Source organism: Onychostruthus taczanowskii, unplaced genomic scaffold, assembly GCF_017590055.1.
Source record: "Onychostruthus taczanowskii isolate IOZ18803 unplaced genomic scaffold, ASM1759005v1 scaffold55, whole genome shotgun sequence".
NCBI lineage: Eukaryota > Metazoa > Chordata > Aves > Passeriformes > Passeridae > Onychostruthus > Onychostruthus taczanowskii.
In genome coordinates this window covers 4,925,998-4,945,229 of record NW_024503124.1, presented here as the reverse complement: position 1 = coordinate 4,945,229, position 19,232 = coordinate 4,925,998, and positions in this window count along the sequence as shown.

Genomic DNA, 19,232 nt, shown 5'->3' with positions numbered 1-19,232 from the left:
CATTCCATTTTCCCTCATGTTTAATCTGCCTCATTTGGATGATTTGCATCCCAGTTTCCTGGTTTTGTCCTTCGCTTCCCGAGTGTTTGTTCCCACTGATCCAAGGGCATCACTAGCTTCCATCTTTCCCAATTTAATGATATTTATCCATCATCGCCTGGGAGAGGAATTGGCTGGAGTTCAATTTGGCAAAATAAATTGGGATCGCTTCCAGGATAATCCCACGGAACACATGGAATTTAATGTCCCCTTTTAATGTCCCCATCTGCAGCCGTTGTCCTTGGGATAAAGTCTGGATGCTGCTTCCCAATTCTCCTTGTGGAATTCTGCTCCCTGTCCCAACTTTCCTCTTGCTCCTTTCACCGGGGCAGGTTGGTGGATTTTCCCGGATTTTCTGGATGATGCAGCAGCTGGATCAGAGTGATTTTTCCTTAAATCCACTTTGTGCTGAGGTCACCGAGGCAATGGATCACGGAATTCCATCATGGACTGGGATGCAAGGAAGCTTGTGGATCATTTCCCTTCAGCTATCCCAGGCTGTTCCAAGCCCCATCCAACCTGGATTTGGACATTTCCAGGGATGGGGCAGCCACAGCTTTTCTGGAAAAACTGTGCCAGGACCTCCCCACCCTCACAGCAAGGAATTAATTCCCAATATCCCATCTATCCCTGGCAGTAGGAAGCCATTCCCTGTATCCCATCCCTCCATCCCTTATCCCAAAACCACACCCTTTTTGCACCAAAGGCTAGCCTCATCCCAAAAAACCCTTGGATGGTGCAGACTGGAATCCTCCTCCCTTTGGGGGAGTTATCCCGATTTTTGAGGTGCAAATCCACATTTACTCCACAGGGATAAACCTGCTGGAGCCAAGCCCTTCCTGCAGCAGAATCCACAGAATTATTCCAGCCTGGATCACCCGGCGCTGCAAGGCTGCAAATCCCTCCCTTGGAAAAGCGGGATGCTGCTCCCCTCCTCCTTCCAGCCGGGAGAAGAGGCAGCATTCCCATTCCCCATCCCAGCGCTGCTGTCCATTCCCAAGGCTGCTCACGGGATTTTTGCACCCCTTCTCCCATCTCAAAGTTCCTTTCTGGGACTCGGTCCAAATTTTCTGCTGTTTGCTCGCTACAGTGTCTGGGAGCCGGGATAAATCTTGGAACGGGGAATAAAAACCCGGCAATTCCTCATGGAAGCAAAGAAAGCCACTAGAGGGACCTTCGGGCTGAGCCACAGCGAGGTCACACCCGGATTCGGAGGGGAGACATCCCCAAATTCCCCTTTTCCCTCCCCTCCCACTGCTCCAGGGTTATCCCACAACACCCCATGCGTGTTTGCTTGGGATTTCCCAATAAATTCCCTAAAAAACAGGTGTGTGTTTTATTTCCCTGTTTAATAACTTCCCTCAGCTTTTTCCACGTGAGGAGCCTTTGGGGGAGTTTTCCCTTTTTTCCACTCCTTTTCTTCTCTCTCGCTGACCACTGAAAGCCTCAAATAAAAAAAAAAAAAAAAATTTAAAAAAAAAAAAAAAGGCAGGGAAAATCTCCCGGCAGGAAAAACGGGAGGCAAACACAGGAGTTAATTTCGGCTGGAATAGCTGCGGCTGTTTGTGGTTGTCCCTGACTCCGGAGCACCTGTGTTTGCTCACGAGCTTTTCCCAATCTGCCACAAAATGCCCGGGATTGTCACATGGGCCCGGAGCTTCCCGGCGCCTTGGGAATGAAAAAGCCGCAGCTTTTAGCGGAGTTAATCATTAATGCGCCGGCCTTTGTCCCGTTCCCGAGGCTGACAGGCCTTTGATATCCCAGATTTGCCAGCGGCGCCTGGAGCCAGGTACTGAGGAGCAGCCTGCCTGGAGCTGGCCTTTCCCTTGGGGTTCGCTTCCTGGGCCGTTCCGTGCACCCCTGTGCCCATCCAGGAGTTTTCCTGCAGCGCATCCAACCCTCTGCTCCAGCCTCATTCTTTTGGGGGTAAAAATCCTTTGGGATATCCCCCCGAGCTTTTGGATTTCTAGGAAATGGGGGGCGCTGGGACAGGAATGCAGCTGGTCCTGCTCCTCTCCTGCTTCACCATCCCTTCCCAAATTTCTGCCTTTCCATTGCTTTTCCCAGGGCCTGGTTGTTCCAAGGGCACCGGGAGGGAGAGCTCCAAAATGGCTCCACATCCTTGGAATTCTCCCTTAAAATAATTTTGGAGGAAAATCCTCCCAAACGAAGGCCTTGTTTTTTCCAGGGGATGTGGGAAAGAGGGAGAAGGAAAGGGGGGAAGCTCTCCCTGGGCACCAACAATGGCTCCATTGCCTTGGAATTCTCCAATGAAATGTTTCCCACCAGCTTGGAGCAGAATCCTCTCTGAAGGAAGGCCATGAGAAGGAAGGCACAGGGAGGGAAAACTCTCCCTGGGCACTGAACACAGCTCCAGTTCCTTGGAATTCACCCATAAAATCATTTTGGAGCAGAAGCCCCCCCCAGAGGACAGCAGGATTCCCATAAAACTGTTGGGAATGTGATTTGTGCTCCTGGAGCTCTGAGGCACAGTCAAACTCCAAGGTTCCTGAACTTTTCCTTGACTCCATCAAATCCTGACAGCTTCTCCACGGAGCTGCCAGGACAGGGATGGAGGTGGAGCTGTGCCAGGGACTTCCCAAGGCCCTGTTCCCACATTTATGGCATCCAGGGATAGAAACCCAGCTGGATCCCCCCATTTATAGCACCCAGGGATGGAAATCCAGCTGGATTTCTCCCATATTCCCAGCTGGAGAATTTCCATCCAGACTCCCAGTGCAGGTGGAAATCCCAAGTCCCACATTTAAGGAGGAATTAAACAATTCCTCAATTTTTTGGCCACCGTGTTGCTGCCTCTGGAAGCTGGATGGGAAAACTCAGTGGGTCCATGGATTGACACTGCTCCCTCTGGAATGCCTGGGGGGCAACCCTTGGAAAATTATTCAGGGATTGCAGCCTCTGGGAAGAGTTTTGAGGCCACTTTTTCCCAGGCAATTCTGCCCCTGGATCCCTCCTGATCCTGGCACACCCCAAAACCACAAAGGAATGTGGGGCTGGCTCCCGATTTTTCAGATCCAAAAGGAAACTCCCTTCAATGTCCAGGATTTGCCTGGGTGACTCACGGAGATAAAGCTCCCAAGGTCACTGAAGGAGCCAGGAAACCTGGAATTCTCCCCCACCGGCTCTCAGCTCAACTGGGATGTGCCTGGACAAGTTCTCAGCAATCCCTGGAGCTGCAGCATCCCCCCAGGAACCTCAGGCTGGAATATCCTGGCTTGGGTGGAATTCAAGGATCAGGTTATGAACTGGGAGCAAATCCAAAGCAGAATTCCTAAAATCCAGGGAAACATTGGAGCTCCAAGGCCACGCAGAGCTTTGATCCCCTCACCTGCCGGAACACCCAGGGAGGCTCCGCTCTTTTGCAACTCTGACCAAGAATTCCACTTAAACCACTCCAGAGCCAGAGAGCCAGGATTCCAGGCCTTGGAGAACACGGATCCACCCCCAGGCCAGACTTCCAAGGGCTCTCCAGGCCTAGGAAATGCCTCCGTGCTCACGTCATGGCTGAAATGCTCTGGGAGCTGCAGCTCCTGCACCTCCAGCTCAAATCCCTCAGGATTATTGGCTCCTTGAAACTTTGGAAAAGCAGCCAGGGAAACACAGGGGTTTGGGAGCCAGGATATGGGAAGCAGAGCCCAATTCCAAAGCCCACTGCTACTCCTTCCCACCTGGGAGCAGACCCAAGCTCCCTCAGGATTCCAGCTGGGAAAGGAGGCCCGGTCCCTTTGGAGGGTGGGATTCTCTGGGATTTGCCACCAGGAAGGTGGGAAGTGGGATTTCCCCTCCTTTCTGCCAAATCCCAGTGCTGTGGAGGTGGGAAGAGGCCTCAGGAGGTGGGAAGGAACCTCTGGATTTGTCCCCTCAGCCTCCAGCAGAATGAGGCATGAAGCCCTTGCTCTGCTCAGTCCCTATGGAATTATGGGAATATTCCAGCTGGAAAAGATCTGGGAGATCATCAAATCCAACCTTTGTCCATTTCCCACTTTTTCTGAGCATTGAGTGACAATTCCAGCTGTTCCTTGGGCACTCCCAGGGATGGGGACTCCACCTGTGTCTCACTCCAAGCCTTTCCATAAAGAAATTCCTGATATCCAACTGAACTTCCCCAGAGGCCATTCCCTCTTATCTCATAATTTGCTTCCTGAGGAAATATCCCAATTCTCACCTGGCTGCAGCTTCCAGGTAAAGGGTGCAGCTTCCCAGTTATAATCCCCAGAGGGAAGATTTTCCTTGCTTTCCACAGGCTTTAGCTGGGAGCTGGATGTGTCTCTGCCCTGGGGGATATCCACGAATTTAACACACTGAACCTGAAGCTGGAGTGTGCTGGAAGCAGGAACAGGGCTGCCCAGGATCATGGATAAATGAGCTTGGGATCAGCTTCCTGGGAGGAAAACTCCAGGGTGCTAAAAGGCTCTTTGATCCAGCGGGGAGAAGATAAATGGGATAAATGGGATAAATAAACAGGACCTGCTGGAAGCACATCCACACTGGGAACACAAATGATTAATTATGGCCTTTTCCAGCCACAAAACTCCAATCCTAGTCCTTAAAAAACTCCAGAGGCTCCGAGGGAAAAGCACATTTTAACACCGGCCTCGGAAACTGCTGTTGCAGTGAGTGATCCAAGCTCATTCCCAAATCCTTGTTTAAATATTTTCCCTGCTCCTTCCCCTCCACAGCCCGTTTGCGGTGTGCATCCCACGCCGGAGCCAGGGAGGAAGCGTTCCTGGAAAAATCACAAAGCCACTTTCAGCCACAGAAATCCCCATCCCGAATCCAAACAGGGAAGCCTCTGTCCCTTGCCAGCCTAGGCTGGGTTTCCGCCCGGAATTAGGCAGGGAAAGGGAAGGGGCCGCTTTTCCAGCTGTGGGGTGGAAATCCTGCTTTTTCCAAGGGGCTCTTTCCAAGCTCTGCACACTGACAGGATAGTCAGGACTCCCTGGATGGATGACCATGGAAGGGAATGCTTCAGGGAGAGGGCTGTGGGCATGGAAAATGGGTTTCCACGGAAAAGCCTGGTCACTCCTATAACAGCTCCGTCTGGGAGGGCTGGAAAAGCTCATTCCTGGAGCTGGAATCAGACAGATATTTGCTGGAATACAGGGTTATTCCAGGCCAGGTATTCCAGGGAAGGGGGATGAGGATCTTGAATTTGCCCCTTGGATCACATCCAACCTGCTGGGAATGACCTGGGAAGTTCCTTCAGGATAACCCCATGGTAGCAGGGCATCAATCAGCCCCTTCCTGGTGACATTCACGGTGACCCAGAGCCACTCCAATGTTAATGGGATAATGAGTCTTCTGTGGGGAAATACGGAATTCCAGGGGATGCTCTGGAGGGCTGGGATGGCTGGGATGTGGCTGCATATTCCAGGCATCTCCATTCCATTAATGTGATGGAAAAACATCCTTGTCCCATGGAGGAGAGGCTGGAAAGAGCCACCAGCAGCTCGAGGATTATTTTCCATTATTAGTCAGAGCTGAACATTCCCAAGGTTGTCCCTATAACTGGGAGGGAGCAGCAAGTGAGTGGCACAGAACCTGATTTTTCCCAAATAAAGCTCCTTCCTGCTCTCATCCTGGTAACTCCAGTGGCAGTTGTCCCTGCATCCCACAGATCCAGAGCTTATTCCCACCCTCCTTCTGTCCCCTCACCATCATCCCACCAGATCCCACAAGGACAGGCTGGGCTCACTCCCAGGAAACTAAGGAAGTCATGGATCATCCTGATGCATAGCACCGACATATTCATGGCAGATCCCTTCCAGATGGGATATTCCAGAGTCTCGGAGGATGTGGAGCTGGTGCAACCTGGAGGTGATGCTTGGGACCAAGGTCTGGATGGGACCAAGTCATGGATGTGGTTGGATTATGGATGTGATCAAGGCATGGATGTAACCAAGGCATGGATGTAGTTGGATTATGGATGTGATCAAGGCATGGATGTGACCAAGGCATGGATGGGATCAAGGCATGGATGTGGTTGGATTATGAATGGGACCAAGACGTGGATGTGACCACTGTATTGATCTGGTTGGCTTATGGATGTGACCAAAGTGTGGATGTGACCAAAGCCATGGATGTGGTTGGATTATGAATGTGACCAAGGCGTGGATGTGGTTGGAGACGTGGATGTGGTTGGAGATATGGATGTGACCAAGGTGTGGATGTGGCTGGATTATGGATGTGACCAAGACATGAATATGGTTGGAGTCATGGAGAGCAGGTCCATCCAGGGTGTTTAAGCACCAGGAGACTCCAAGATTTTGTTCAAAAGCCAAGGGAACAGCTCAGAGCCCCTCTGTGGTGGAAGGCCAGGAGCTGGGACTCCTGCTGTGCTCCCTTCCCGCGGGATCAGCCAGCTCCCTGTTCCTGCTGGGCAAACACGGCTGGATGAGATAAGGGCTGTGTGCACAGCTCTCCACCAGCAATTCTGAGCCCGACCTGCCTTCCCGACATCCACCTGCTCCCAGCTCCCTCCCCGTGTCTCGGCCGCACTGGCCTCAGCCCCTTCACCCTTCCCATTCCCACTGGGAATATTCCATGCTGCTCCCGCTCCCACACTGTGCTGGGGAGATGGTGCTGGGCATCCAGCATCCCCAAAAAACTGGTGGGATACCACTCCCAAACAAAACTTTGGGAAGATGAGTGGGAGGTAGTCAGGATTTTGGGGTTGGGATGACAGGATGAGTCCCACCAATGCGGATCCAGTGGACTGGGAATGGTAAAACCAGGTTTAACATTAATACCGGGATTCCTGGGAGATTAATCCCAGAGATAAGCAGGACAACGGTGAGACTGGAGGGCCCCGTGGCTCAAACAAAGGGATCTGGGAGCGGGAGCAGGGAAAGACGGATGGGTTGTTAAACATTGCCAGCATACCTGGCTGGAGCTACTCCCGGGTCACCGGAAACAGCAGCCAGGATTTGGGGTGGTGCATCCAGCCAATTCCAGCCAACTTCTACCCTCTTCCTTATCTCTGCCTCACCCAGGGGTGATCTAGGGATTCCAAAGGCACTCCAGGACATGGAAAACATTCCTGGCTGTCTCAAGGTGTCCAAACCCACCCTACCCACTGGAGGCTGCCATGCCAGGGGCTCCTAGTTTTCCCAGCAGAAGGAATTTGCGAGAGCAGCAGTGTCTCCACCTGGGTTTCCCCTTCCAAATATTTTCCACAGGGTCTGCGGAGTGCCCAGTTGGGCAATTTGGAATTTGCTCCAGCCTCTAAATCAGGGGATTTTTACCCTCCCCAGTTGCTGCCCCTCTGACCATGGGATCCATCCAGCCTGCAGGATCAATTCTCCCTAAAAACCGGGAAAACTGTGGAATTAAAATTGGCTCAGCTAACATCCACAGACAACCTCTTCCCTGTTTTCCCATCACGTGAGAGCCATGCCTGGGGAGAAAATCAGGATAGATCCCATCAACTTCTCCACCTCTCTGTCAGCTCCTCTACTCTCCATCAAATCCCCTCCTTGCTCTCCATCAACTCTCTTCCCTGCTCCTCCATCAAATCCCTTCCCGGCGTCTCCCAGCGGAGACGAGCCACTAAAGAATGGGATGTCAGGGCCACTCGGCTGCTCCCCTCCATCCATTATCCCACTCCAAAGGTCTCACCTATCCAAGAGCCCCATCCATCCCCATTTCCAGGCGGCCGGGGCAGCCCCTCCCCTCCAGCCCTTGGAGCCCTCTGCTTTCCATCAGATTTTCCAAGACAATGGGTGTCTGGAAGCTCCTTAACTCCTCGGGAAGGGGGGGGGTTTGTGAACACAGCCCCAGTGCTGGGGGATGGCTGCCAGGAAAATCCTGCTCCTGGGACACCCCTTCCTTCCCAGAAAAAAATGGGATCACATCACCCCAGGTTTTTGTCTGCACTTTTGAGGGAGTTTTCCCAGCATTTTCCCCTGAACTGGACTCTCCTAAAACCCCAGGGATATCCAGGGGGTAAATAATTGGGATGTATGACTCTGTTTGACATCCCAAACCATAATTTGGGATTAGGAATATGAAATCCTCTGCCAGGGCAGCAGGCGAAATTCTGGAATCTTGGTATGAGGCCAGGAGTGGGAGATGCCTTGTGGGAATCATCTCTTCTGGGTAGGAATCTTCCTGGGATAACACCAATCCCATCACCTCTAGTGTTTGGCAGTTCCCCATAGGAATTGCCTCTGCACCCTCTATGTCTCAGGCTGGATCCAGGGAGCCCCAGTTGTCCAAGAAGCTTGGGATACCAGGAATTCCATGCAAGCTGTCCAAAAATTACAAGGAAAGGATTTATTACATTTTAAAATATTTTTATTAATATTAGCCTTGATATTCCATGGATATTTCTGTTATTTTTATTATTATTCCCACCATTCCCAAAATAATTTTGGGGTTGGAGCTGAGCATTTTCAGCACAGACAAAACATGGAATTGGGCTGGATTTTTATCCCACCTCAGGTGGGATTTGACTCCCAAAACAACCATGGATATTGGAAGTGCAAAGAGGGGATGAGGGGTCCCAAGTCTGTCCAGCAGGACCTGGAAAATTTTGGGATGGTCCTGGAATGGTGCTGAAACAATCCCTCATTCCAAGGCCTTATCTCGTGGCAGAGAACCGGTGCTGGCACCGCTGCCCAGGGCACTTTATTCCCTTGGAAAGGAAGGCAGCAGAATTCCAGTGCCAAATCCATTGTTCCTGGAACAGGAATGACTCCGGGTCCTGCCAGGTTATAGAGCTCCCATTGTTATTCCAGAGCTCAGGATCACCCAGCTTTGAAGTAGCTGAGGCGGGAACGCTCCTTCCTCTCTGCTTTGCTGCTTTTATTCCCTGATTTTTGTCCCCCAGTAACGTGATCTAACTTTGATGGGGATTGGAAAAAGAGGAGCTTTAGGGTCACTTCCAACTTAAATCATTCCATGATTCAGGCTGGAAGCAGTGTGGTGGGAAGCTAGGAGAACCCCCCAGAACCAGGAATGTTGTCTCTGGCTCTGGGGTTTGGATGTTGGGATGATCTGGACACAGGTGGGAAGAAACAAATGTCAGTGGGTTCCAGAGGATCCAAGTGCTGTTGGATCCGGAGCAGAGGGATCAGAAGGCTGGGAATCTCCATAGGACATGGGAATGTTGGATCATCTCCAGGTGCTTCCTGGCCACATCTCCCTATGTTATCCCACCCCTTGAGCCCGTGCATCCTGCAGGAAGGAGCCGCTCCCTCCGGCAGCTCCTTCTCCTGGCTTTGTATCCAATTTAACCGCTGGATTTGAAATGCCAGCGGAGTTAAGAGGAGCTGATTAAAAAGCGGGAGCCTCATCCCAGTTTTTAAACACGGAGTTGCTTGGCCGTATTTACATTAGTGTCAACTTTAATTTAAATCCCGCATAACGATATTTGCTTCCCTAAATTTATTCCCCGGGAACGCCGCGCAAATTACCCGGCACCACCGGCACCTTCTCTTTGTCTCCGGCAGAGTGGCTCAGGAATGAGCTCTTGGAAGTGTCATTCCACCTCTTTAACGTCTCATTAATTAACCCATCCTGCTTTGGGATGAGGTTGGAGCTGGTGGAGCACAGGAAAGGAATTCCAGCTGGATCTGCCTTCAAAATGGGAATAGGGACAGGCTTGGTGAGCCTCATCCCTTCCAACTTGGGATATTCCTTGGGAAATCATGGAATTAAGGAGCCCAACCATGGTAAAGGCATAAAACCCCTTTCCTAAGGGATTTTGGGGTGAACAATCCTAGGAATGGAAATCCAGTTGGATCCACCTTTAAAATGGGAATTGGGATAGGCTTGGGGAGCCTCATCCCTTCCAGCCCGGGATATTCCATGGCAATTCATAGAATCAATGAGCCCAGCCCTCTTCCTGGGGGATTTTGGGATGGGCCATCCCAGGAATGGAGTATCAGAGTATCAGGGACTATCCAGGTGCTCCAGGATTTCAGACATACGTGGGATGAGCTGTGGGATGAGCTGTGGGCAGCCCAGGAACAACAGGAGCCTCCAGTCTGACCACCCTGCAGGAAAAAGTGGGAGGAAGGGGGAAAAAACCACAAAAAATGCAATGATTCAATGGATTTTTGGGACAGCAACGCAGCTCTGGGATTGCTGAATCCACAACCTTTTCCCTTTTCACTCCTAAAATCCTTTCAGGATTCTTTCCAACAGTCCAGGGCTATTTTGAGCTCCCAGAACCAGCAGGACAAAAAGTGGGAACAGCAAAGGATGGATCATCCCTGCTGGCCTTGCTCCTGATTAATTTAGAATTCCAGCATTTCCCCACCCGGAGCAAGAGCAGAGGTGGCCTGGACTAGAAGAGGAAGAAATTTCCCTGGATTTTCAGGGAATGAATGCCTGGATGCAGGGGTACCCAGCAAGGATATTCCCAGTATTTCACATCTGGCTCCCAGTTAGATCACCCAGGAAGGATGATGCATATTTAGGATTTTCACATTCCAGGCTCGTTGTGCCCTAAATAAATATGGAATTCTGCATTTGGCAGCTCTTCATCTCCAGCCCAGGCTGGAAATATCCCTTAGAATGTGGCATTCCTGCAGTTTGCTTGGAATGAGGACAGAATTTCTTGCCTAAAAGGGTTTCCTTGCTCCAAGAGGTTTTCCTTTATCCAAGAGGATTTTCCCTTTATCCAAGAGGTTTTCCTTGCCCAAAAGTGCTTCCTTTCCCTAAAATGTTTCCTTGCCCCAAGAGGTTTCCCTTTTTCCAAGAGTGTTTTCCCCTTATCCAAGAGGGTTTCTTTTCCTTTGCTCCAAGAGTTTTCCTTGCCCCCAAAGGGTTTCCCTGCCCCTAAAATCTTTCCTTGTCCCAAAAGCGTTTCCTGGCCATTCCCAAAGATGCCAGCCGAAGGGTGTGGAAATGCCAGCGGAGGCAGCTTTTGCTGGATCCATGGAATCAGGGAAGGGCTGTGCTTTTACCTGGCTGGAGGAAGGGGTTTCACAACAAAAGGGATTCAGGATCCACGGCAAAGCCATGGGCCAGGGCCCGGATCTTGGCTCGGGAATGCCAGCGGAGGCAGCTTTTCCTGGATCAGTGGGATAAGGGAATCAGGGAATCAGGGAAGGGCTGCAGCTGTGCCCTTATCTGGCCGGAGGCCGGGGCTCCACAACAAAAGGGATTGGGGAGCCGGGTGATCCATGGAAAATCCATGGGCCCGGCATTGTGGACGCCCTTCTGCTGAGCAAATAGTTCAAACTGTTCATTCCCATCTCCCATTCTCTCCCTGGAACGTTGTTTGTGTCCTTGCATTTCATTCCGCAGGAAGATTGCTCCCTGGGCCTATGAGCAAACAGTCCGGAAAAGAGCCAACTATCCTGGCTTTTCCCTGGAGAACTGGCATTTTTATTCCAGCTCCAAGCTGTCAAAGAGCTGGAGAGTTTATGTCCGGATCCTGAATTAATTGCTTTAAGCTGGAGCAGCCTCCAAATGGCCAGGAGATGTTTATTAATAACGGTTCTCCCGGTTTTTTCCGGATTTTTTTTTTTGTTCCAAGCTGTGCTCTCCCATCCCATGCCCTCCATTAAGTGCCTGGCCCAAGGAAAAGCCACTTACAGGGAAGGAGGTTTTGGTGGCACGGGAAGCTCCCGGTAGGACTTTGGGCACGCCACAAAGGAGACGGAGATGGATCAGTGCGAGAAGGAGCTGGATTGTGTTTAATCCAAATATCCTCGGTAATTAACGAGGAAATTAACGCTGGAAAAAATTCCAGGTGGGAATTAAACGAATTTGTGTTAGACATAAAATGTTTGAAAGCTTTGAAATCCCGCTTCAAGGAATGAAGGAATAAAACAATTCCAGCGCCGCTGGAAAAGCAGGAGCCGGGAGCGCCTTTGTGTAAATTTTCCACTTGACTTTTCATTATCTACCTGCCCCAAATCCATCTGTATGGATGGGATCAACATGGAATGGGAGAGATAAAAGCCAGAATAAATGTGCTTTGCATATCCCACCGATAAAGCCCCCTCCCCTTTCCCCGGAGCCGCTTTTCCAGGCAGCTGCATTTTCGGGAATAAATCATTTTGCCGAGGAAAGCAGAGGGAAGCGGAGTGGGGCTGCTCAAGTGTTTGCTTGGAATATTGATCCTGTCAAAGGAACTGCAGTTAATGAGTAACTGGGAAAAATATGCCGGATCTGCCTGGGCTCCCTGCCGGAACATGGATACGGCTCCTGGTCCCCTTTGGATCCAGGAGCAGAGCCTGGGACAGGGCCCTGCCTCCCACAGGGACAACCTGAATTCTGGGGTGTTTGGAGTCTCAGGACTTTCTGTATCCCAAATCCTGCCATATCCCAAATCTTGCTGAATCCCAGACTGTGCTGAATCTCTAATCTGCAAATATCCCAAATCCTGCCTTATCCCAGACCCTGCCTTATCCTAATCCCTGCCATATCCCAAACCTCAATCTATCCCAAATCCTGCTGCTTCCCAAATCTGTATCCCAAACCCTACAACACCCTAAACCCTGCTACATCCTAAATCCTGCCCCATTCCAAACGCTGGTGCATCCCAAACCCCACTGATTCCCAAACGTTTCCTTGTTCCAGCCCCCTTGCTCATTCCTGTGTATGATCCCCTGGGATCAGCCTCTTGCACATCCAGGTGGTTCTCCCTCTCCTCATCCACCAGGAGCTATTCCTGATCCCAAATATCCCAAATTTCAGCTGGATGAAGAATATTCCTGCCTTAAAACCAGCTGAAATTCCTGCCTTATCCATGGGATGATCCAGAGCTTGGAGCAAGCTCCCTGTCCTGTCCACTTCTCCCTTCTCCCACATCTCCTCCTTTTCCATGAATCCCAGCACCTTGGAAAGCTGGATAACACTCCTTTCTTTTTTTCCCCCTCGCGAGGAGAACTCCAGGTAGGATTTATTTTCCCGTTAGGAGCAGGATAGGGAAAAGGTTAAGAGGCACTTCAGGAGATCCACCCCATTCCGGGGCTTTTATTCCTGTGGAAAGCCCGATCCCATTTCAGCAGCTCCCATCATCCCAAGTGATGAATTCCTTCTCCTCCTCCTCCTGCTCCTCCTTTTCCTTCTGCTCACATCCTTGTGCTGGGAAAAGGAGCCCTGCTCCAGCACCGGCTTCCTGCTGGATTTATTCTTTAGAGGATCTTTCCTCTCCTGGTCAGGCAGTGGATTTTTGCCTTTCCTTATGGAAAAGGCCCTTTCTGTTCTTTTTCCTTCTCCCCCTAAAAATCCACATTGGGAATTTATGGGGAAGAGGGTGTAGAAGCAGACAAAACAAAGGGAAAAGCAGGGATGAACCGGTGACTTCCCAAACTGGAGATTTCCTCTGGATGCTCCCAAAAAAACCACCCTGCCATCAGCTTGACATCTGCAGGGATTTTATGGGTTTGGGAACGATGGCTCCAATCGGACCCAAGGGGACAGAAACTCCTGAAAAAGCCCCTTTGGAAGCAATTCCCACCTTCTGTCCCCTTTTTCCACCCAGGGCTGCTGGATTTGTTCCCCCCCTCCATTCCCAGGAGTGATTCCAAAATGAATTTGTGCATCTAAACTTCCATCCCTTCCCTGTTTTCCTCCCACTGTGGATCCTGGAGCTCCAAGGTGGGGCATTTCAGGAAAGCTTTGGAAGGGGTTTAACCCTCACTCACTTTTATGGGATTTTTCCTGCCGGAATTTTTCCTCCTCTCCAAAGCCTTTCCTGCGCTCAACCTCGGGAACCTCCCCCACCCCATGCATCCCTCAAATTTCTGGGAAATTCAGCATTCCCGAGGTGCTGTTGTGATTTTACCGCTGTTTCCGTGAGGGCCGGCAGGATCCATATCCCAGCCGGGATCCATATCCAGGCCATGTCCCCATTCCTGTCGGGAATTACTGGAGCGTGACCCAGGTATCACTGCCGAGGACAGACACAAAGAGGCAATCGGAGATGGGAATCTTGGCCTTTAATAAGGATGAGGACACGGATGAATCCCGATTTATCCCAACTCCCGCTGCCACCGACTCCGTATCCATTAGCTGAATAAATAAAGGAGAGGGCAGGGAGAGTGGGAGCAGGGAGCGCAGAGCAGGGATAAGCAAAGCATTCCAAGGGCTCCCAAATCCCTCAGTATTGCTGCCTTGGGAAACAGGGCAGGAATCAAATCCCCACCTTTCCATTCCAGCTGTTTTCCAACAGCGATAAGAGCATTCCTTGTAATGCTGGTGGGGGGAAAACCCTGTGGAAAAGTGCTCCTTCCCAAGGAAGAGCTCCTTGCCCGGCCTTTCCCGGGATCTGGATGCAGGAATCAGTGGAGTGTCAGGAATTCCAGTTTGGTGGGAGGCAAAGCACAGCCTCATCCCAGATGATCCCTGCCTTTCCCACATTTTCCTTGGAAAAGGGCTCCAGGGGAAGTGGAGAGGGTGGAGTGGGAATGAGGTGGGTTGTGAGGAGGGGAAGCTGCTGGAATGAAGTGGGAAAAGGAGAGAAAAGGGGGAAAGAATGAAAGAGGAAAGGGAGGGGAAATGGGGGAAAAGGAGGGAAAGGGGGAAAGGGGAAGGAAAAAAGAAAGGGAAAAGGGGAATGGAAAAAAGAGGGGAAAGGGAAAAGCAAGGGAAGGAAATGGGAAAGAAAAAAGGGAAGGGGAAAATAAGTGAAAGGGAAAGAAAGGAAAAGGGGGAAGAAAGGAAGAGTGAGGAAAAAGGAATGGGAAAAGGAAAGGAAAAAGGAAAGGAAAAAGGAAGGGGAAAATCCATCTGGAGTAGTCTGTTCCCCCTGCAGCCACCTCCACCTCATTCCCGAGTTTTGAACACTTTTCCATTTCCTTTCCTTCCCCCCACCCTACATTTTTCCTTTCTTTTCCCTGGAATTCCACTTCCATCTATCCATGCAAATAGAGCAGCCCGAAGGGATCTTTCATCCCTCCATCCATCCCTGCATCCCTCCCCGCATCCCTCCATCCATCTTTTCCCAAAGAAATCCGGTCCCGGGCTCGGGGCAGCTTTTCCCGTTCTCCCGTTCCCTCTTCCCGGTCCTGTCCCTCTGGGATCCATCCCTGCGGGGGCAGAAAACAGCCGATCCTGGGATTTTCCCAGTGTTACAGAGCCTCTGGATACCCTGGGACGGGAGTGCTGCTTTCAGAATATTTCAGGGAAAAACAACCAATTGGGGGATATTTTTTTCTACTTTTTCCCTCCTTTCCCCATTTTTTCCTGTGTATATTTTTTGCTTCTTTTGATTTTTCTTCTTTATTTCCTTTTTGAAATTTTCTTTTGTTTATCTCTGGGGTTTTTTGTCCTTTCCCCCCTTATTTTCCTATTCCTTTTTCTTATGTCTCTTTCCCCTATTTTTATTTTTTCTTTTCCTTTTGTTTTTATCTTTTTTTTCATTTTTGGATTTTTGGAAATTTTTTTGTTTTATTTTATTCCCTTTTATTGCCTTTTGTTCCCTTTAATTTAATTTTATTTATTTATTTTGTTTTATTCCAAGAAACCAAACTGCTCCCAAATCCACCTCTCCCACCTTTCCTTGCCTCCAGCCGGGTCGATATGGAAACAGCACCCAAAAAAAAAAAAAAAAAAAATCCCCGCCAGTTCCTTTTGCTCTTCCCTCATCCAGCGGCTCCGCAATCCCGGGTTTAACATTCCCAGAAATCCGGAGCCGGCGGATTCCTCTTCACCCTTTAATATTTCCTCTCCTATTCCCGAGCACTGGGAATAAACTTCCAAGCTCTTTTTCCCCACCTCCTTCCCTTTTCCAGCATCTTCCCTACCTGGGTTTTGTGGGGTTTTGGATTAACCGAAGCGGATTTTCCAAAAATAATCTAGGATTAGGACAATTTCTGGGAGAAATAGTGGGAATTGCCTTGAGTCAGAGCAGAATTACAGCTCGGAAAAGAAGGCTCCATCAGTTTCCCGGGAGACGGGATAAGCCCTACTTGGGTGTTCCAGCTCTTTTTAGCCCCATTAATAATTAGTCCCATCCTCAGCCCCCAGTTGTCCTGGGTTTTGGTTTGGTTTTTTTGGGTTTTTTTTTTTTTTTTCCTTGGGATCATCCAGAAATGCGCTGGATGCTGCGGGCAGGGAAGGCAGGGCCGGCTCTTCCAGCGTTATCCTGGGGGAAAGGTTTGGGGGAGAATTTGGGATCCCACTGGGGCTTCCCCGTCCTCTTTGTGCTTTGATGTCCTTGGAGCCATCCCTGAATGTCATTAAGGGCCGGGATCATTAAAAGGAAAAAAAAAAAAGGGAAAAGTCGCTTTTCCTGGAGGGACAAGTCATGGAAAATTAAAAGAAAAATTTTGGATAACGGAGGGAAGAGAAGCGGCTGGAGCTGGGCTGATTTGGGAGCTCAGGCCCTGCCCGCTCCTGCTCGGCATTCCCCAACCGCATCCCAAAAAAAACCCGAACCCGGGATTTGACGGGAATTGCCGGGAAAACGGAGCCGGGGCGCAGCGATCCCGGCGACCGCGGGGAGCTGGGAATGCTCGGGAAAAGAGGGAAAAGCGGCCGGGAGTGGCAGGGCAGGAGCGAGAGGGCGGCGGGATGGGCGCTGCCCCCGCGGGGGGGACGGGCGGGCGCGGAGCGCTAATTGGAGCTGTCAGCGTTAATTAGCGGGAGCTCATTAGCCGTGTCACCTGTCGCGGTGAGGGGACACGGAGAGGGACATGAGGACACGGCCACCTTCTCCGAGCTGTCACCCCCCCACCCCCGTGTCCCCGAACCTCGGGAAGGGCCGCTGAAATCCCCGGTTTTCCAGGAAAACGCATCCGCGGGAATGTTTGGATCCCGTATATTTTGGCCCACGCGGGTGCAGGAAAGCGGGAGCCGTGGGAATGTCACCGGGAGTGGTGATTCCTGGGAGAAACCCCCTCCCGGAACAAAAGATTGGGAGAAAAAAAAATAGGGGGAAATAGAGAAAACCCGCTACAATTAAAATGGAACTGAAAAATTTCAAGGAAGCTCGGGAATTTGGGAAGGAGCGGCAAGAGGGAGGGAGCCGTGCCAGCACGTCCAGTCCCTGTCCCACGGTTTGGGGCTAAACCGGGCAGAATCGGAGCCTCGAGGTGGCCCCCACGCCCCAAAACTCCTCCTGCGCTCCAAGATCGGGAGACGGGATCCCAAAAAACGCGCGGGCTCGGCGTATCCCTGAATCCACCCTGAATCCATCCCCCCGCGGCCTCCGCGCCGCTTCCCTCGGCCCCGGCAGCTCTGGGGCGAGCTGAGGGGGAGAAGGCTGAGGAAGAAGGGCTGGGAATGAAGAGGGAAGCGGGAAGGGAAGGGCAGGAAAAGCGGGAGAAGGAGCGGAGGGTGTCCCCTACCTGCGCCCCGGCCGCCGGCCCGGCTGTGCGGGAGCTGGGAGCATCCCGGCATTTATTGGAGCTCCAACTGTGCCACTGTTGACTTTAGCACAAAGCAAAGATTTCGCCGGGCGCCCGTTTAAAAATGAATATTTTACCAAGATATCGATCAGCTTTATAAAATTCACTTCCAGCGCCGCGGCTCCGAACGGCGCGGGGGGGGCGCCGGGAAAGGGGCCGCAATATAAGATCTGTGTAAATTTGCTGAACTCTGACGTGGTGGGGAAAGTTTACCCTCCTGGAATTTGGAGCTCCAGCCACCCCCACCCCCCCGCTCCTGCTCCTCGTCCTTTTTTTTTTTTTTCTTTTTTTTTTTTTTTGTTTACTGACTTTGTTTATTCACAGCTCACGGTTGCTTAACCAGGCAGGAGCAGAATGCGCTCGCTGCGAGGTTGGGATTGTGTGGAGAGAGGGGAAAATGCCAAGGGGAGGAGGGAAAGGGAAGAAACAGCGCCCAGCCGGAGGATTTTTGCGTTATTTCTCTTTTTTTTTTTTTTTTTTTTGAGGCGTTTCTGACACAAAAGGTGAAGCGGGGAGGAGGAAGGGGAATGGAAAATGAGGAAAAAAGAGGGGAGAAAAGTGGGGAGGGAAGAGGGTGGGGAAACAGGGAGAAGAAAAGAAAGTGGGGAGGAAAGAGGAGCGAGAAGAAAGAAAAGGAGGGGAGAAAAAGAAAAGGAGGAAAAAAAGGAGAAGAAATGAAATTGGGGAAGAAAGAGGGAGGAGAAAAGAGTGAGAAGAAAGAATAGAAGGGAGGAAAAGAGGGAGGAAAAGGGAGGGAGAAAAAAGGAGGGAGAAGAAATTAAAGTGGGGAGGAAAGAGGGAGGGAAAAGAGGCAGAAGAAAAAAAGAAGAGAAGAAAGGAAGGAGGAAAAAAAAGAAGTGAAGAAAGGAAGGAGAAAAAAATGGAAGCGTGGAGTAAAAGAGGGAGGAGAAAGGAGAGAGAAAAAGTGAAAGTGGGGAGAAAGGAGGGAGAAAAAAGGAGGGAGAAGAAATGGAAGGGGGAGGGGAACGAGGGAGGAAAAATCAGAGAGAAAAAATGAGAATTGAGAAAAAAGGAGGGAGAATAAAGAAAAGGAAGGGAAGAAAGGAGAGAGAAAAATAAAAGGGAGAAAAGGTGAAGGGAGAATGAAAAGGGGAGAAAAATAAAAGGAGAAAACAAGAGGCGGTAAAAGGCGGAGGAAAATAAAAGGAAGGAAGGGGGGAAAGAGAGAGGAAAGCAAAAGGAGGGAGAAGAAATAAAGGAGGAAATAGAATGAGAGAGAGAATGAACAGAAAGAGAGGAAAATGAAAGGAACGAGGGAAAAAATGAAAGGGGGAAATGGTAAAACGGGAGAAAAATGCAAGGAGTGAAGAAAAAAAAGAGGGGGAAAGGGGGAAAAAAAGGGGGAGGGGGGAGAAAAAACCGAAAAGGGGAGAAAAAATAAAGGGGGGAAAGAAGAAAAAGGCGAGGGGAGAAGGAAGAAAGGAGGGGAGAGAAAGAAGAAAACGGGGGGAGGAAGAAAAGGGGAGAAAGGAAGAAAATAGAGGGAGAAAGGAAGAAAAAAGAGGCGAAAGCTCCGCGGAGGGAGCGAGAAGGGAGCGGAGCCGAGCGGGGCCGGGCCCGAGGCCGGGAGCGGGGGCGGGGGGGTGTCCTTGTCCCCAAAGCGGCGACACCCCCGCGCCCGTGCCCGCTGGCCGCGGGAGCCTTTTATGTGCTAATGCCACCCATTGCACGCCCCGCTTGCCATCGTGTGTGTCCTTGGAGAGATCCCGACACATTTCAGCCCCGTTTTGTTTTTTGGGGAAGGTTTTTTTTTTTTTTTTTTTTTTTTTTTTTTTTCCCCTTCTCCTCTTTCCCCCTGCTCCCCCCCTCCCGCTCCTCCCCGCTCGTTCCCTTTCTCCC